We start from the raw sequence: 15,014 nt of genomic DNA on the forward strand, positions 1-15,014 counted from the left end.
AGAAAGACAGAGGAAGAGAGATAGGGGTAAGTGAGCGCATGAGGAGAGAGAGAGAGAGAGAGAGAGAGAGAGAGAGGAGAGGAGAGAGAGAGAGAGCAGGAGAGAGAGAGAGAGAGAGAGAGAGAGAGAAGAGAGAGAGAGCGAGAGAGAGAGAGAGAGAGACGAGAGAGTACTCTATTCTGTCATGCTTGGTGGAGAGGGAGGAGAGGAGAGAGAGGAGAGGAGAGGAAGGAGAGGAGAGGAGGGAGAGGAGAGGAGAGGGAGGAAGGAGAGGAGAGGAGAGGAGAGGAGAGGAGAGGAGGAGGGAGGAGAGAGAGAGGAGAGAGAGGAGAGGAGAGGGAGACACTGCTGTCCTTAAAGGATTAAATATCCACATAATCATTGATTAAATGAATCATGAAATTAATATGTAAATTGTGTGTTTAACCTCTATTTTATACCACTGTCTGTCATCGTAGCGTAAATCTAAAACTAATTGCAATTTCTCCAAGCACCAAGAAAAATGCATGACAGCTTGAGAAGGAAGGAGGGGCCATAGGAATAGAAAACAGAGAGGTTAAAGTCTGAAATATTTATTAACTAATGTTCAACTACATCAATCACTCCCATTAACAGCCATTGAAAGAGAGCGTGGGGAAAATGATGTCTATGGTGCCGTCTCAGCAGTTCTCAAGTAATGAAGAGAAGAGTCCTAACTGTCTACAGTGGACAACGGCCCCGCTGCCTGAAACAACACACACATCCCACACACACATCACACACTTTCCCACATATACACACCAGCTGCACCATCGAACAGCATCACTGCTTGGTACGGAAACCAGGCAACCCGACCACAAGGCGTTTACAGAGGGTGGTGAGTATGGCCAGTACATCACTGTTTCCGAGCTCCCTGCCATCCATGACATCTATACCAGGCGGTGTCAGAGAAAGGCCAAAAAATTGTGAAAGACTCCTGTCTTAAATAGTTAACCAATAGCTAACCCGGACTATCTGCATTGACCTTTTTGCCACTAACTCTTTTGACTCAATAGCAGCTGTTACTGTTTATATCTTGCACTTTATTTCTAGTTCTATGTACAATACATACAGTATTACCTCAATTACCTCGTACCCTGCACATCGACTCTATATGGTACTCCCTGTATATAGCCATGTTATTACCTCGTACCCCTGCACATCGACTCTATACTGGTACTCCCTGTATATAGCCATGTTATACCTCGTACCCTGCACATCGACTCTATACTGGTACTCCCTGTATAGACCATGTTATTACCTCGTACCCTGCACATCGACTCTATACTGGTACTCCCTGTATATAGCCATGTTATTACCTCGTACCCCTGCACATCGACTCTATACTGTGACTCCCTGTATATAGCCATGTATTACTCGTACCCCTGCACATCGACTCTATACTGCGTACTCCCTGTATAGAGCCATGTTATTACCTCGTACCCATGCAATCGACTCTAACTGGTAGTCCCTGTATATAGCCATGTTATTACCTTCGTACCCCTGCACATCGACTCTATACTGGTACTCCTGTATATAGCCTTGTTATTACCTCGTACCCCTGCACATCGACTCTATACTGTACTCCTGTATAGAGCCTGTTATACCTCGTACCCTGCACATCGACTCTATACTGGTACTCCCTGTATAGGCATGTATTACTCTGTACCCCTGCACATCGACTCTATACTGGTACTCCCTGATATAGCCAATGTTTTACCTCGTACCCCTGCACATCGACTCTATACTGGTAATCCCCTGTATATAGCCATGTTATTACCCTCGTACCCCTGCACATCAACTCTGTACTGTGTATCCCTGTATATAGCCATGTTTACCTCTGAACCCCTGCACATCAACTCTGACTGGTACTCCTGTATATAGTGGTATTACCTCGTCCCCTGCACATCGACTCTATACTGGTACTCCCTGTATAAAGCATGGTATTTTTTACTTGTCATTGTTATTCGTTATTCACTGTGTATTGATTCCTGTTGTCAATATTCTATTTAGAATTGTTATCTTTAACTCTGCGTTGTTGAAAGGGCCCGTAAGTAGGCACTTCACTGTTAGTCTACACCTGTTTGTTTACCAAGCATGTGATTTGACACACACACACTATATTCAATAGGTACAAAATTCTTGAGATAGTGGATCACGCTAGCATGGGCCCTGGTTGTCCAGCCCCTGACATGGGCTGTCTGTGATTGGGGATGAGCTTGATTGACGGGTTCTTTGGCCCTCCTGCCCCAGGTGACAAAAAGCACAGGCGGGACAGGACAGGACAGCCCTCATGGAAGGGTCTGATTTTATAGTCCGGTGAAAAGCCAGAGCAGCCTGAGGATCTTTTCAAGAAACATTTTAAAAAACCTGCCCTTGCCATTAACCCACCTGCTCTGCTGCAGCAGGAAGAGTGTCACAGGACATCTGTCATAAGCCTCGGCTGTTATCAAGGAAAGAAATCATCTTCTTCTCCTACGATCTAGTTTCACTGTCTTCCCTACAGAAGACTAGGCTGATAAAGTCAATGTAAGGGAAGCCGTATATGAACTGCCACTCTCTGGTCTTCACGTCATGTCCCGAGACACTTCCACCACAATGCCACCATCATTAGGATTCATTTTTAATAATTATAGAATAACTGTAGCTATGTGCCACATGGTTTTAAAAAATGTAGCTGAATCTAAACAAATTCTATAGTTTGCAGTGGTGTAAAGTACTCACCTTTAAAGTACTACTTTAGTAGATTTTTGGGGGGGGGATTTGTTCTTTACTATTTATATTTTTGACAACTTTTACTTTTTTCTTCTCTACATTCCTAAAGAATGATGTACATTTTACACCATACATTTTCCCTGAACACCAAAAAGTATCTGGTTACATTTCAAATGCCCAGGCAGGACGGAATTATGGTCCAATTCACTCATCTATCAATATATCTGCATCACCCCTACTGCCTCTGATCTGGCGGACTCACTAACACAAATACTGCATTTGTGAGTGATGTCAGAGTTGGAGTGTGCCTTTTTCTGTCCGTAATAATAAAACAAGACAATTGTGCATCTGGTTTGCGTATAAGGAATTTGGTATTTTCATTTACTTTTTCTTTTTACTTAAGTATGACATTTGAGTACTTTTTCACCACTGTACTTAAGTACATTTAAAAAAACAGATACCTTTAGACTTTTTCTCAAGTAGTATTTTACGTGTTGACTTTACTTTTACTTTGACTCATTTTCTATTAAGGAATCTTTACTTTTACTCAAGTATCGAAGCTAGTACTTTTTCAACCACTGGTGGTTTGTTCCATCACGGATTTCTTCTTCTTTCTTGGAGACACATTAACCATGAACCCCACCACACAACAGACTATGGAACACATGTACATGGCTTCTTACACAAACACAAGGGGACATCGAGACGGCACACAACCTTGGATATATATAGAGACAGTGCACAGAGAGAGACAGGAATACACTCAACACCGTGACCCTTGACCTCACAAACACACACACAACACACACTACACACACACACACACACACACACCACACACCACACACACACCACACACACACACACACACACAACCAACACCACACACACACCACACAACCATACACACACACACAACGAGACACCCTATGTTTGATATGTTATCCAAGGCAGACTCGACGCTGAAGGAGATTTATTATAATCGTGCTTTCGAAGGAAGCAATAAGGATTCGCATGCTCCTCCTGTTTCATATTACTTCTTACTTCTACTTCACTGACCTGACAATTGGGTGAGACACTTACCCCCCTCCTGTATGAAGCCTCAGAAATGCGTAGTCGTGAGTCCCCCATGTTTTCATAAGAGGGTGCCCTTCTCCCAACCTCAACCCACCCACCAGTAACCCCCCAGTACACACACACACACACACACACACACACACACACACACAACACACACACACACACACACACACACACCACAAACACACACACACACTCACACACACACACACCAGCACACACAAAACACACACACACACACACACCACACACAACTGACCTTTCCAAGCCCTCTCTCCTCAGAAAGGCTTTTCAGTCGAGATATAAAGAGTGTAAGATGATCAGGTTACATTGTGTCTTCACTAAGGAAGAGAAGCCTAGTTTCTGTTCAGTCTGCCACGGCGCCCCCTCCGATGGGCAGGAGGGAATGGAGCTGCTGTTTAGACTGCAGACCAGGGGCAGCTGTGAACTGTGTGATAGCGTGAAGCTATTTCACTTAATTAACACATTCATTAACCCATTTCATGTTCAACATTGAGGTGGACGGGAAGACTATCATGTGTAAAACTTTTTGTGGTGTGTGTGTGTGTGTGTGTGCTGTGTTGTGTGTGTGTGTGTGCTGTGTGTGTCGTGTGTGTTGGTGTGTGATGATCTGTGTGTGTGTGTGTGTGTGGTGGTGCTGTGTGGTGTGTGTGTGTGTGTGTGTGTGTGTGTGTGTGTGTGTGTGCAATGTGTGTGTGTGTGTGTAGGTAGAGTATACACAGACTTAAAGTCTGTGCTGTTGGAGCGCTGTGATTCCGTTATATAGATTGGTGGCAGCCCCATCCAATCATCATTCCCATTCTTGCGAACCTATTAAGACTGGACGTCACCAAACTGCAAATAAACATCTAAATAACCGTGCCTCGTAGTTGGGGTTCCAATTTTACAGCATCTAACAATTTGCTCCTGCATAAGGTTTCACATCAAGCGGAGGCCTGTTTTTCTTCCTGTCATTAAAAAGTTGCCTGCCTCATCCTGCCGGGAATGCACCATCAGCAAGTGTATAGAAACAAAGCATGGAAAAACACAAAAGGAGTCCCGGATGCAACACTTCAGCAAGCCTTCTCAATTCCCTTCCCTGGGAGGTGGCCGGAGGCAGTGGGAGGCTGGGGGGCTTTTCAGTCATTTACCGTACATGAGACATTTGTATACAGAGACCCTAATCAGTTGATGAGTGAAGGGTACACCACGGTTACAGAAGATGGGAAGACATGCAGGCAGACGTCAGACTCCGTTCTGACACTAAACCAGGAAGTGGAGATGCAGCAGAGTCAGACTCATTCTAAAATAAACCAGGAAGCTGAATGCAGCGGTCTAGAGGATCAAATACGCAGAAGTCTAACGAATGCAGCATCTAAACAAAGGAAAAAGCCAGGGGAAACAGCATGCTAAACAGGAAGCAGAAATGCAGGCAGAGTCTAAAACCAGGAAGCCAGAATGCAGTAAGAGTCGAAACCAGAGCCAAGAATGCCAGCAGGGCGAAACAAGGAAGCTGAATGCAGCCGAGTCTTAAACAAGGAGCAGAATGCAGCAGTCTAAACCAGGAAGCAGAATGAGCAGCAGTCGGCAAACAGGAAGCAGAATGCAGCAGTCAAACCAAGGGAGTGAATGCAGCAAGTCTAAAACCAGGAGCAGAATGCAGCCAGAGTCTAAAACGAGGAAGCAGAAACAGAGAGTCAAAACAAGAAGCAGATGCAGCAGAGTCTAGAACAGAAGCAGAAATGCACGCAATAGTCTAAACCAGGAAGCAGAATGCAGCAGAGCTAAACCAGAAGACACACGCCCGATAGCACAGTGGATGCTGGGCGATTCCCGTCTGAGAGTCGGGGCACTCGGCTGAGAGTCAGCTCGGCCGACGTCATGTGGCCCGGGTTGGGCCGCCTTCGGGATATTACGTATGGCTAGATGCAGGATGAGCTCTGGACGATTTCGGTGTGAATTATGCTGGCCCAAATGTATTTATTGGGGCTCGGGCCGATTAGCCTGGTGAGAGTTTTCGCCAAGTATCGGGCGATTACTGAGGTTCGCCAAATGTATTACTTTGGGGCTCGGGCCGATTCGGGTGAGAGTTATCTGGCCCAAATGTATTATTGGGGCTCGGGGCCGATCGGTGAGAGTTCATCTGGCCCACAGGGATTATCCTTGGGGCTCGGCCGATGTAGCGGTGAGAGTTGATCTGGCCCAAAATGTATTACTTGCGGGGCTCGGGCCATTACGGTGACAGTGTATCTGGCCCAAAATGTATTACTTGGGGCTCGGGCCGATTCCGGTGAGAGTAGTTATCTGGCCAAATGGTATGACTTGGGGCTCGGGCCCCGATTCCGGTGAGAAGTTATCTGGCCCATAATGTTTACTTGGGGGCTCGCGGCCGATTCCGGTGAGATTATCTGGCCCAAATTGTATTACTTTGGGGCTCGGGCGTTCCCGGTTTGAGAGTTATCTGCCCAAGGTATACTTGGGGCTGCGGGCCGATTCCGGTGAGAGGTTATCTTGGCCCAATGTATTACTTGGGGGGGCATTCGGTGGGTACTTGGCCAATGATTTACTGGGTGCCATCCGTGAGTTTATCTTGGCCCAAATGTATTTACTTGGGGCTCGGGCCGGATTACCGGTGAGAGATTATCTGGCCAAATGATTACTTGGGGCTCGGGCCGATCCGGTGAGAGTTATCTGGCCAAATGTATTACTTGGCTGGGCCGATTCCGGTGGAGAGTTATCTGGCCCAAATTGTCATTAACTTGGGGCTCGGGCCGATTCCGGTGAGATTTGCGTTTATTGGCTCGGGACGATCAAATTATCGAAGTATCTACTTGGGGCTCGGCCGATTACGGTGAGATTTTCGGGCCAAATGTTGAGTACATTTGGGGCTCGGGGCGATGTCCGGTGAGAGTATCTGGCCACAAATGTATTACTTGGGGCTCGGGCCCGATTAGGTGAGAGTATCTGGCCAAATGTTATTATTGGGCTCGGGCCGATTACTCGGTGAGAGTTATCTGCCGCAAAATGTAATTACTTGTGGGCGTCGGGGCCGATTCCGGTGAGAGTTATCTGGCCCAAATGTATTACTTGGGGCTCGGGCCGATCCAACGGTGATACACGACTTGGTGCAAGACTGTTCTGTATGTCTGGCCAAAATGTATTACTTGGGGCTTCGGGCCGAGTTACGGTTGAGAGTTTATCTGGCCCAAATGTATTATCTTGGGGCTCGGCCGATTCGCGTTGTGAGAGTTATGCTGGGCCCCAAATGTATGAACTTGAGGGCTCGGGCCGATTGCACGTGAGAGGTTATTGGCCCAAATGTATTACTTGGGGCTCGGGCCGATTCACGGTGAGAGGTATCTGGGCCCAAATGTATTTACCTTGGGGCTCGGGCCGTTCCGGTGAGAGTTCTGGCCCCAAATGTATTACTTGGGGCTCGGTGCCGATTCCGGTTGAGAATTATCTGGCCCAAATTGTATTACCTTGGGGCTTCGGGCCGATATCTGGTGAGAGTTTCTGGCCCAAATGTTATTACTTGGGGCTCGGGCCGATAGGTGAGAGTTTAGTCTGGCCCAAATGTATTAACTTGGGGCTCGGCGCGATTACGGTGAGAGTTATTCTGGCCCAAATGTATTACTTGGGGCTTCGGGCGTTACGGTGAGAGGTATCTGGCCCAATGTTATGACTTGGGGCTCGGGCCGGATTACCGGTGAGAGTTATCTGGCCAATGTATTACTTGGAAGCATCGGGCCGATTACCGGTAGAGTTATGTGGCCCAAATGTATTACTTGGCTACGGCCGATTCGGAGTGAAGTTTATCTGGCCCAGAATGTATTAAATACGAGATTTGACGGGTCCTGGGTCAGAGCCGGATTCGGGTGAGCAGTTATCTGGCCCAAATGTATTACTTGGGGCTCGGCCCAGATTAGGTGAAGTTAATCTGGACCAACTGTATTCACTCTGGGCTCAGCGGCCATCTACGGGGAGAAGTTATCCTGGCTCCAAGTTGCTTTACTGGGGGCTCGGGGCCGATTGTCGGTGAGAGGTATCTGCCCAAATGTATTCTTGGGGAACTCGGGCCATTCGGTGAAGTTATCGCATTATTACCTCGGGATTCGTGGTCTGGCCCAAATGTATTACTTTGGGGCTACGGGCTGAGGCCGATTCCGAGGTGTAGAAGTTATAATGTATTATGGGCCAATGTATACTTGGGGGTATGATTCAATTTACTGGTACTCCCTGTATATAGCCATGTTATTACCTCGAACCCCTGCACATCAACTCTGTACTGGTACTCCCTGTATATAGCAATGGTATTACCTCGTACCCCTGCACATCGACTCTATACTGGTACTCCCTGTATAAAGCCATGGTATTTTTTACTTGTCATTGTTATTCGTTATTCACTGTGTATTGATTCCTGTTGTCAATATTTCTATTTAGAATTGTTATCTTTAACTCTGCGTTGTTGAAAGGGCCCGTAAGTAGGCACTTCACTGTTAGTCTACACCTGTTGTTTACCAAGCATGTGATTTGACACACACACACTATATTCAATAGGTACAAATTCTTGAGATAGTGGATCACGCTAGCATGGGCCCCTGGTTGTCCAGCCCCTGACATGGGCTGTCTGTGATTGGGGATGAGCTTGATTGACGGGTTCTTTGGCCCCTCCTGCCCCAGGATGACAAAAAGCACAGGCGGGACAGGACAGGACAGCCCTTCATGGAAGGGTCTGATTTATAGTCCGGTGAAAAGCCAGAGCAGCCTGAGTGATCTTTCAAGAAAACATTTWAAAAAACCTGCCCTTGCCATTACCCACAAGCCCCTGCTCTGCTGCAGCAGGAAGAGTGTCACAGGACATCTGTCATAAGCCTCGGCTGTTATCAAGGAAAAGAATCATCTTCTTCTCCTACGATCTAGTTTCACTGTCTTCCCCTACAGAAGACTAGGCTGATAAAGTCAATGTAAGGGAAGCCGTATATGAACCTGCCACTCTCTGGTCTTCACGTCATGTCCCGAGACACTTCCACCACAATGCCACCATCAATTAGGATTCATTTTTAATAATTATAGAATAACTGTAGCTATGTGCCACATGGTTTTAAAAAATGTAGCTGAATCTAACAAAATTCTATAGTTTGCAGTGGTGTAAAGTACTTAAGTAAAATCACTTTAAAGTACTACTTTAGTAGATTTTTTGGGGGGGGATCTGTTCTTTACTATTTATATTTTTGACAACTTTTACTTTTTTCTTCTCTACATTCCTAAAGAAATGATGTACATTTTACACCCATACATTTTCCCTGACACCAAAAAGTACTCGTTACATTTCAAATGCTCAGGCAGGACGGAATTATGGTCCAATTCACTCATCTATCAATAATACTGCATCACCCCTACTGCCTCTGATCTGGCAGACTCACTAAACACAAATACATCTGGCGGACTCACTAAACACAAATACTGCATTTGTGAGTGATGTCAGAGTTGGAGTGTGCCCCTTTCTGTCCGTAAATAAATAAAAACAAGACAATTGTGCCATCTGGTTTGCGTATAAGGAATTTGGTATTTTACATTTACTTTTTACTTTTACTTAAGTATGACAWTTGAGTACTTTTTCCACCACTGTACTTAAGTACATTTAAAAAAACAGATACCTTTAGACTTTTTCTCAAGTAGTATTTTACTGGTTGACTTTTACTTTTACTTTGACTCATTTTCTATTAAGGAATCTTTACTTTTACTCAAGTATGACAAGTAGTACTTTTTCCCACCACTGGTGGTTTGTTCCATCACGGATTTCTTCTTCTTTCTTGGAGACACATTACACATGAACCCCACCACACAACAGACTATGGAACACATGTACATGGCTTCTTACACAAACACACAGGGGACATCGAGGCACCAAACAACCTTGGATATATAGAGACAGTGCACAGAGAGAGACAGGAATACACTCAACACCGTGACCCTTGGACCTCACCACACACCACACACACACACACACACACACACACACACACACACACCCACACACACACACCACACACACACACACACACACACACACACCTTCTGTTTGATTATGTTATCCAAGGCAGACTCGACGCTGTAAGGAGATTATTTAATCGTGCTTCGAAGGAAAGCAATAAAGCGTTCTGCATGCTCTCCCTCCTGTTTCACTAATTCACTTCATTTCATTTTAACTACCTGGAACATTTTGGTGAGACATTACCTGTAATGAAGCCTCATGGGGCCCATTGTTTCATAAGAGGGTGCCCCCTCCCCAACCTCACCCACCCACCCAGTACACACACACCACCACACCACACACACTGTAAAGGGCTGTCTTTCTCCTTCATCCTCTCGGACCGTAGGATCGAGGTGAGAAGAGGACTCATCTTGAACGCCTATAATGCAGCAGCCCATTCTGGAAGTAAGCCCATCCATTTCTTTATTATTAACGGTGAGTTGGCAACAACGAAACAAAATGCACTTTCAAAAATATATAAAACATAAAACGGACGTTTGAACGGAATACTCTGCAACATAAACTTATCAGAACTAAACGTAAACTCACGACCAGCGAAAGAAGACGCATCACAATAAATACCGAGGACAGCCAAACATGTCACCGTGTATGAGTACATCAACAGTTTCAACGACAACAGGATGACAATACATCACCCACAACACCCAATAACAGTGAGTAACAACCACGACCTAAAATAGACTGCTGTTAATTAGAGGCAGACGCAAAACAATCCCATGCTCTCTACATTTAAGATAGCCATACCAAGGCACAAACCTAAACATAGAAAACAATAAGGTATTTAGACTGCCACTCCAACACCATGCCCTGACCTAAACACATACAAAAAACAACATAAAACAGTGTAGTCAGGACGCAGGTTCAACAGACCCCCCTCCCCTCACAGGTCGTGCCGTACTACGCCGTGGCGCACCAGCACAACACCGTCCAGGGCGAGGTCGGCTCGGTGGGCAGTTGACCCCACGTATCGGTGGCTCCCCGGCTCTCTGTGACGGCTGTCCCCAACTACCATACCATAGTCACTCCCCGCTTCTGTCTTTCCCCTCCCAATGACCCACCTCTAAAACCTTAACCATTCCCTAATGAAACTGGCCAGCACCGCCTGGGGCAAGCCCGCGCGCACAGGCACTCGGGAAACTACCGGGCTGCACCGGAAGGAGCCACCCCGGACAAGCGGCAGCCCGGAGCAAGGCGCGGACAAGGGCACACCGGACAAGGGGCAGCACCGGGGATAAAGAGCAAGCCACCGGGACAAGGGGCAGCACCGGGACAAGGGGCAGCACCGGGACAAAGGGGCAGGTCCCGCTGAGGGACTCTGCAGGGCCTGGCTGAGGGACTTGCAGGTCCTGCTGGACGCTCTGGCAGGGCCTGGTGACGGCTCTGGCAGGTCCTGGCTGGACGCTTCTGGCGTAGGTCCTGCGGACAGGCATCTGGCACGGTCATGGCTCGCTGAAGGCTTGGCTGATCCGGCTCTGGCGGAAGGCTCTGGCTGATCGGTCTGGCGGCAAGCTCTGGCTGATCCGGTTGCTGCGGCAAGGCTTTGGCTGATCCCGGTCTGGCGGAGGCGCTCTAGCGGCTCCTGTCTGTGCGGACGGCTCTAGCGGCTCCTGTCTGGCGGACGGCTCTGAAGGCTCATGGGGCAGGCGGCGGCTTTGCAGGCTCATGGCAGACGGGCGGCTTTGCAGGCTCATGGCAGACGGACAGTTCAGACGGCGTAGGGCAGACGGGGCAGTTCAGACGCCGCTGGGCAGACGGGCAGTTCAGGCGCCGCCTGGGCAGACGGGCAGTTCAGGCCGCCGCCTGGGCAGACGGCAGTTCAGCGTCCGCTGGGCCAGACGGGCAGTTTCAGGCCGCCGCTGGGCAGACGGCGCAGCTCAGGCGCCGCTGGGCAGACGGGCACACCTGTAGGAAGGAGACGGAGAGACCAGCCTGTGCGCGTGTATAGGCACTGGCTTGCGCTGTGGAGAGGAGGAAACAGCTGGAGAGAGAACCCGGAGAGACAGCCTGGTACGGGGGGCTGCCACCGGAGGACTGGTACATGGAGGTGCATCCGGGTATTACCGGACCGTGAAGGAGACACGTGCTTCTTGAGCACGAGCCTCCCCAACCCTACCAGGGTGTGAATGGTCCCGTAGCCCTGCCAGTGCGGCAGAGGTGGAATAGCCCGCACTGGGCTATGCAGGCGAACCGGGACACACCTGTAGGTCTGGTGCCATGTACGCCGGCCCGAGGAGACGCACTGGTGGCCAGATTGCGTTGGGCCGCTTCATGCACCCGGCTCGATGCCCAACTTAGCCCTCCCATGTGCGGCAAGGTGGAATAGCCCGCACTGGGCTAAGCACGCGTACTGGGGGACACCGTGCGCTTTACCGCAGAAACACGGTGTCTTACCAGTACGACGGCCTTCTACCTCCACGGTAAGGCACGGGGAGTTGGCTCGGGTATCCTACCCGGCTTTGCCACACTCCTCGTGTGCCCCCCCCCAAGAAATTTTTGGTCTGACTCACGGGCTCCCAACCGCGTCGCTCGCACTGCCCCATACCAGCGCCTCTCAGCCTTCGCTGCTTCCAACTCCTCCCTGGGACGGCGATATTCCCCTGGCTGAGCCCAAGGTCCTCTACCATCCAGGGATCTCCTCCCAAGTCCAGGCGTCCTTGTTGCTCTGTTGGCAGCGATTCCCTTGCGCTTGGTCTTAGCGGTGGTGGGTGATTCTGTAAGCGGCTGTCTCTCTCCTCATCCTTCGGACGAGGAGGAGGAGGAGAAGGATCATCTCTGACCAAAATGCAGCATCGGGACAAGTAAGCCATTCTTTATATTAACGACGATGGCAACACGAAACAAAAAACACTTGTCAAAGTATACAAAACAGGAAACTGACGTTTGACGAAACCTGAACATATAAACTGTACATAACTAACGTAAAACTCACGGACAGAAACAGACGACATCGAATAAAACGAACAGCCAAACAGTCCCGTAATGGTACATACATTCAACGACACAGGAGACAATCACCCACAAACAAAACAGTGAGAACACCCTACCTAAATATGACTCTTAATTAGAGGAGAACGCAAAACACCTGCCTCTAATTAAGAAGCCATACCAGGCAACCACAACCAACATAGAAACAGATAACATAGACCTGCCCACCCAACAACACAGCCGCAGACCTAAACACATACAAAAACAACATAAAACAGGTCAGGACGTGTACACACACACACACACAACACACACACACACACCACACACACCACACCACACACACACACACACACACACACACACCACACACACACACACACACACACACACACACACACACACACACACACACACACACCACCACACACACTCACACACACACACACACACACACACACACACACACACTGACCTTTCCAAGCCCTCTCTCCTCAGAAAGGCTTTCAGTGAATAAAAGAGTGTAGATGATCAGGTTACATTGTGTCTTCACTAAGAGAAGAGAGCCTAGTTCTGTTCAGTCTGCCACGGCGCCCCCTCCGATGGGCAGGAGGGAATGGAGCTGCTGTTTAGACTGCCAGACCAGGGGCAGCTGGGGAACTGTGTGATAGCGTGAAGCTATTTCACTAATTAACACATTCATTAACCCATTTCATGTTCAACATTGAGGTGGACGGGAAGAGTATCATGTGTAAAACTTTTTGTGTGTGTGTTGTGTGGTGTTTGTGTGTGTGTGTGTGTGTGTGTGTGGTGTGTGTGTGTTGTGTGTGTGTGTGGTGTGTGTGTGTGTGTGTGTTGGGTGTGTGTGTGTGTGTGTTGTGTGGTGTGTGGTGTGTGTGTGTGTGTGTGTGTGTGTGTGTGTGGTGTGTGTGTGTGTTGTGGTAGAGTATACCACAGACTTAAAGTCTGTGTTTGGAGCGCTGTGATTCCCGTCTATTAGATTGGCTGCAGCCCCATCCAATCATCCATCTTCTTCGGACCTATTAAGACATGGACGTCACAACTGCAAATAAACATCTAAATAACCTGCCTCGTAGTTGGGTTCCAATTTACAGCATTACTAACATTTCTCCTGCATGGTTTCAATCAAGCTGAGGCCCTGTTTCTCCTGTCATTAAAAAGACCTGCCTTCATCCTGCCGGGAATCACACAGCGGTATAGAAACAAACATGGAAAACACAACAAGGAGTCCGGATGAACTTCCAGCAAGCCTTCTCATTCCCTTCCCTGGGAGGTGGCCGGGAGGCAGTGGGGAGGCTGGGGGGCTTTCAGTCATTATACCGTACATGGAACATTTTATACAGAGACCCTAATCAGTTTGTGAAGGGTACAGAACAGTTACAGAAGCATGGAGACATGCAGCAGAGTCAGACTCCTTCTGACTAAACCAGGAAGTGGAATGCAGCAGAGTCAGACTCATTCTAAATAAACCAGGAAGCTGAATGCAGCAGAGTCTAAACCAGGAAGCAGAATGCAGCAGTCTAAACCAAGGAAGCAGAATGCAGCAGTCTAAACCAGGAAGCAGAATGCAGCAGAGTCTAAACCAGGAAGCAGAATGCAGCAGAGTCGAAACCAGGAAGAAGAATGCAGCAGTCGAAACCAAGGAAGCTGAATGCAGCAGTCTAAACCAAGGAAGCAGAATGCAGCAGTCTAAACCAGGAAGCAGAATGCAGCAGAGTCGAAACCAGGAAGCAGAATGCAGCAGTCAAAACCAAGGAAGCTGAATGCAGCAGTCTAAACCAGGAAGCAGAATGCAGCAGAGTCTAAAACGAGGAAGCAGAACACAGCAGAGTCAAAACAAGGAAGCAGAATGCAGCAGAGTCTAAACCAGGAAGCAGAATGCAGCATAGTCTAAACCAGGAAGCAGAATGCAGCAGAGTCTAAACCAGGAAGACACACGCCAGCTAGCACAGTGGATCTGGGCCGATTCCGTCTGAGAGTCGGGGGCACTCGGCTGAGAGTCAGACTCGGCCGACGTCATGTGGCCCGGGTCTGGGCCGCCTTCGGGAGTATTACTTATGGCTAGGATGCAGGGATTGAGCTCTGGACGATTTCGGTGTGAATTATCTGGCCCAAATGTATTACTTGGGGCTCGGGCCGATTCCGGTGAGAGTTATCTGGCCCAAATGTATTACTTGGGGCTCGGGCCGATTACGGT

This window comes from Salvelinus sp. IW2-2015, linkage group LG23, assembly GCF_002910315.2.
Source record: "Salvelinus sp. IW2-2015 linkage group LG23, ASM291031v2, whole genome shotgun sequence".
Lineage (NCBI taxonomy): Eukaryota > Metazoa > Chordata > Actinopteri > Salmoniformes > Salmonidae > Salvelinus > Salvelinus sp. IW2-2015.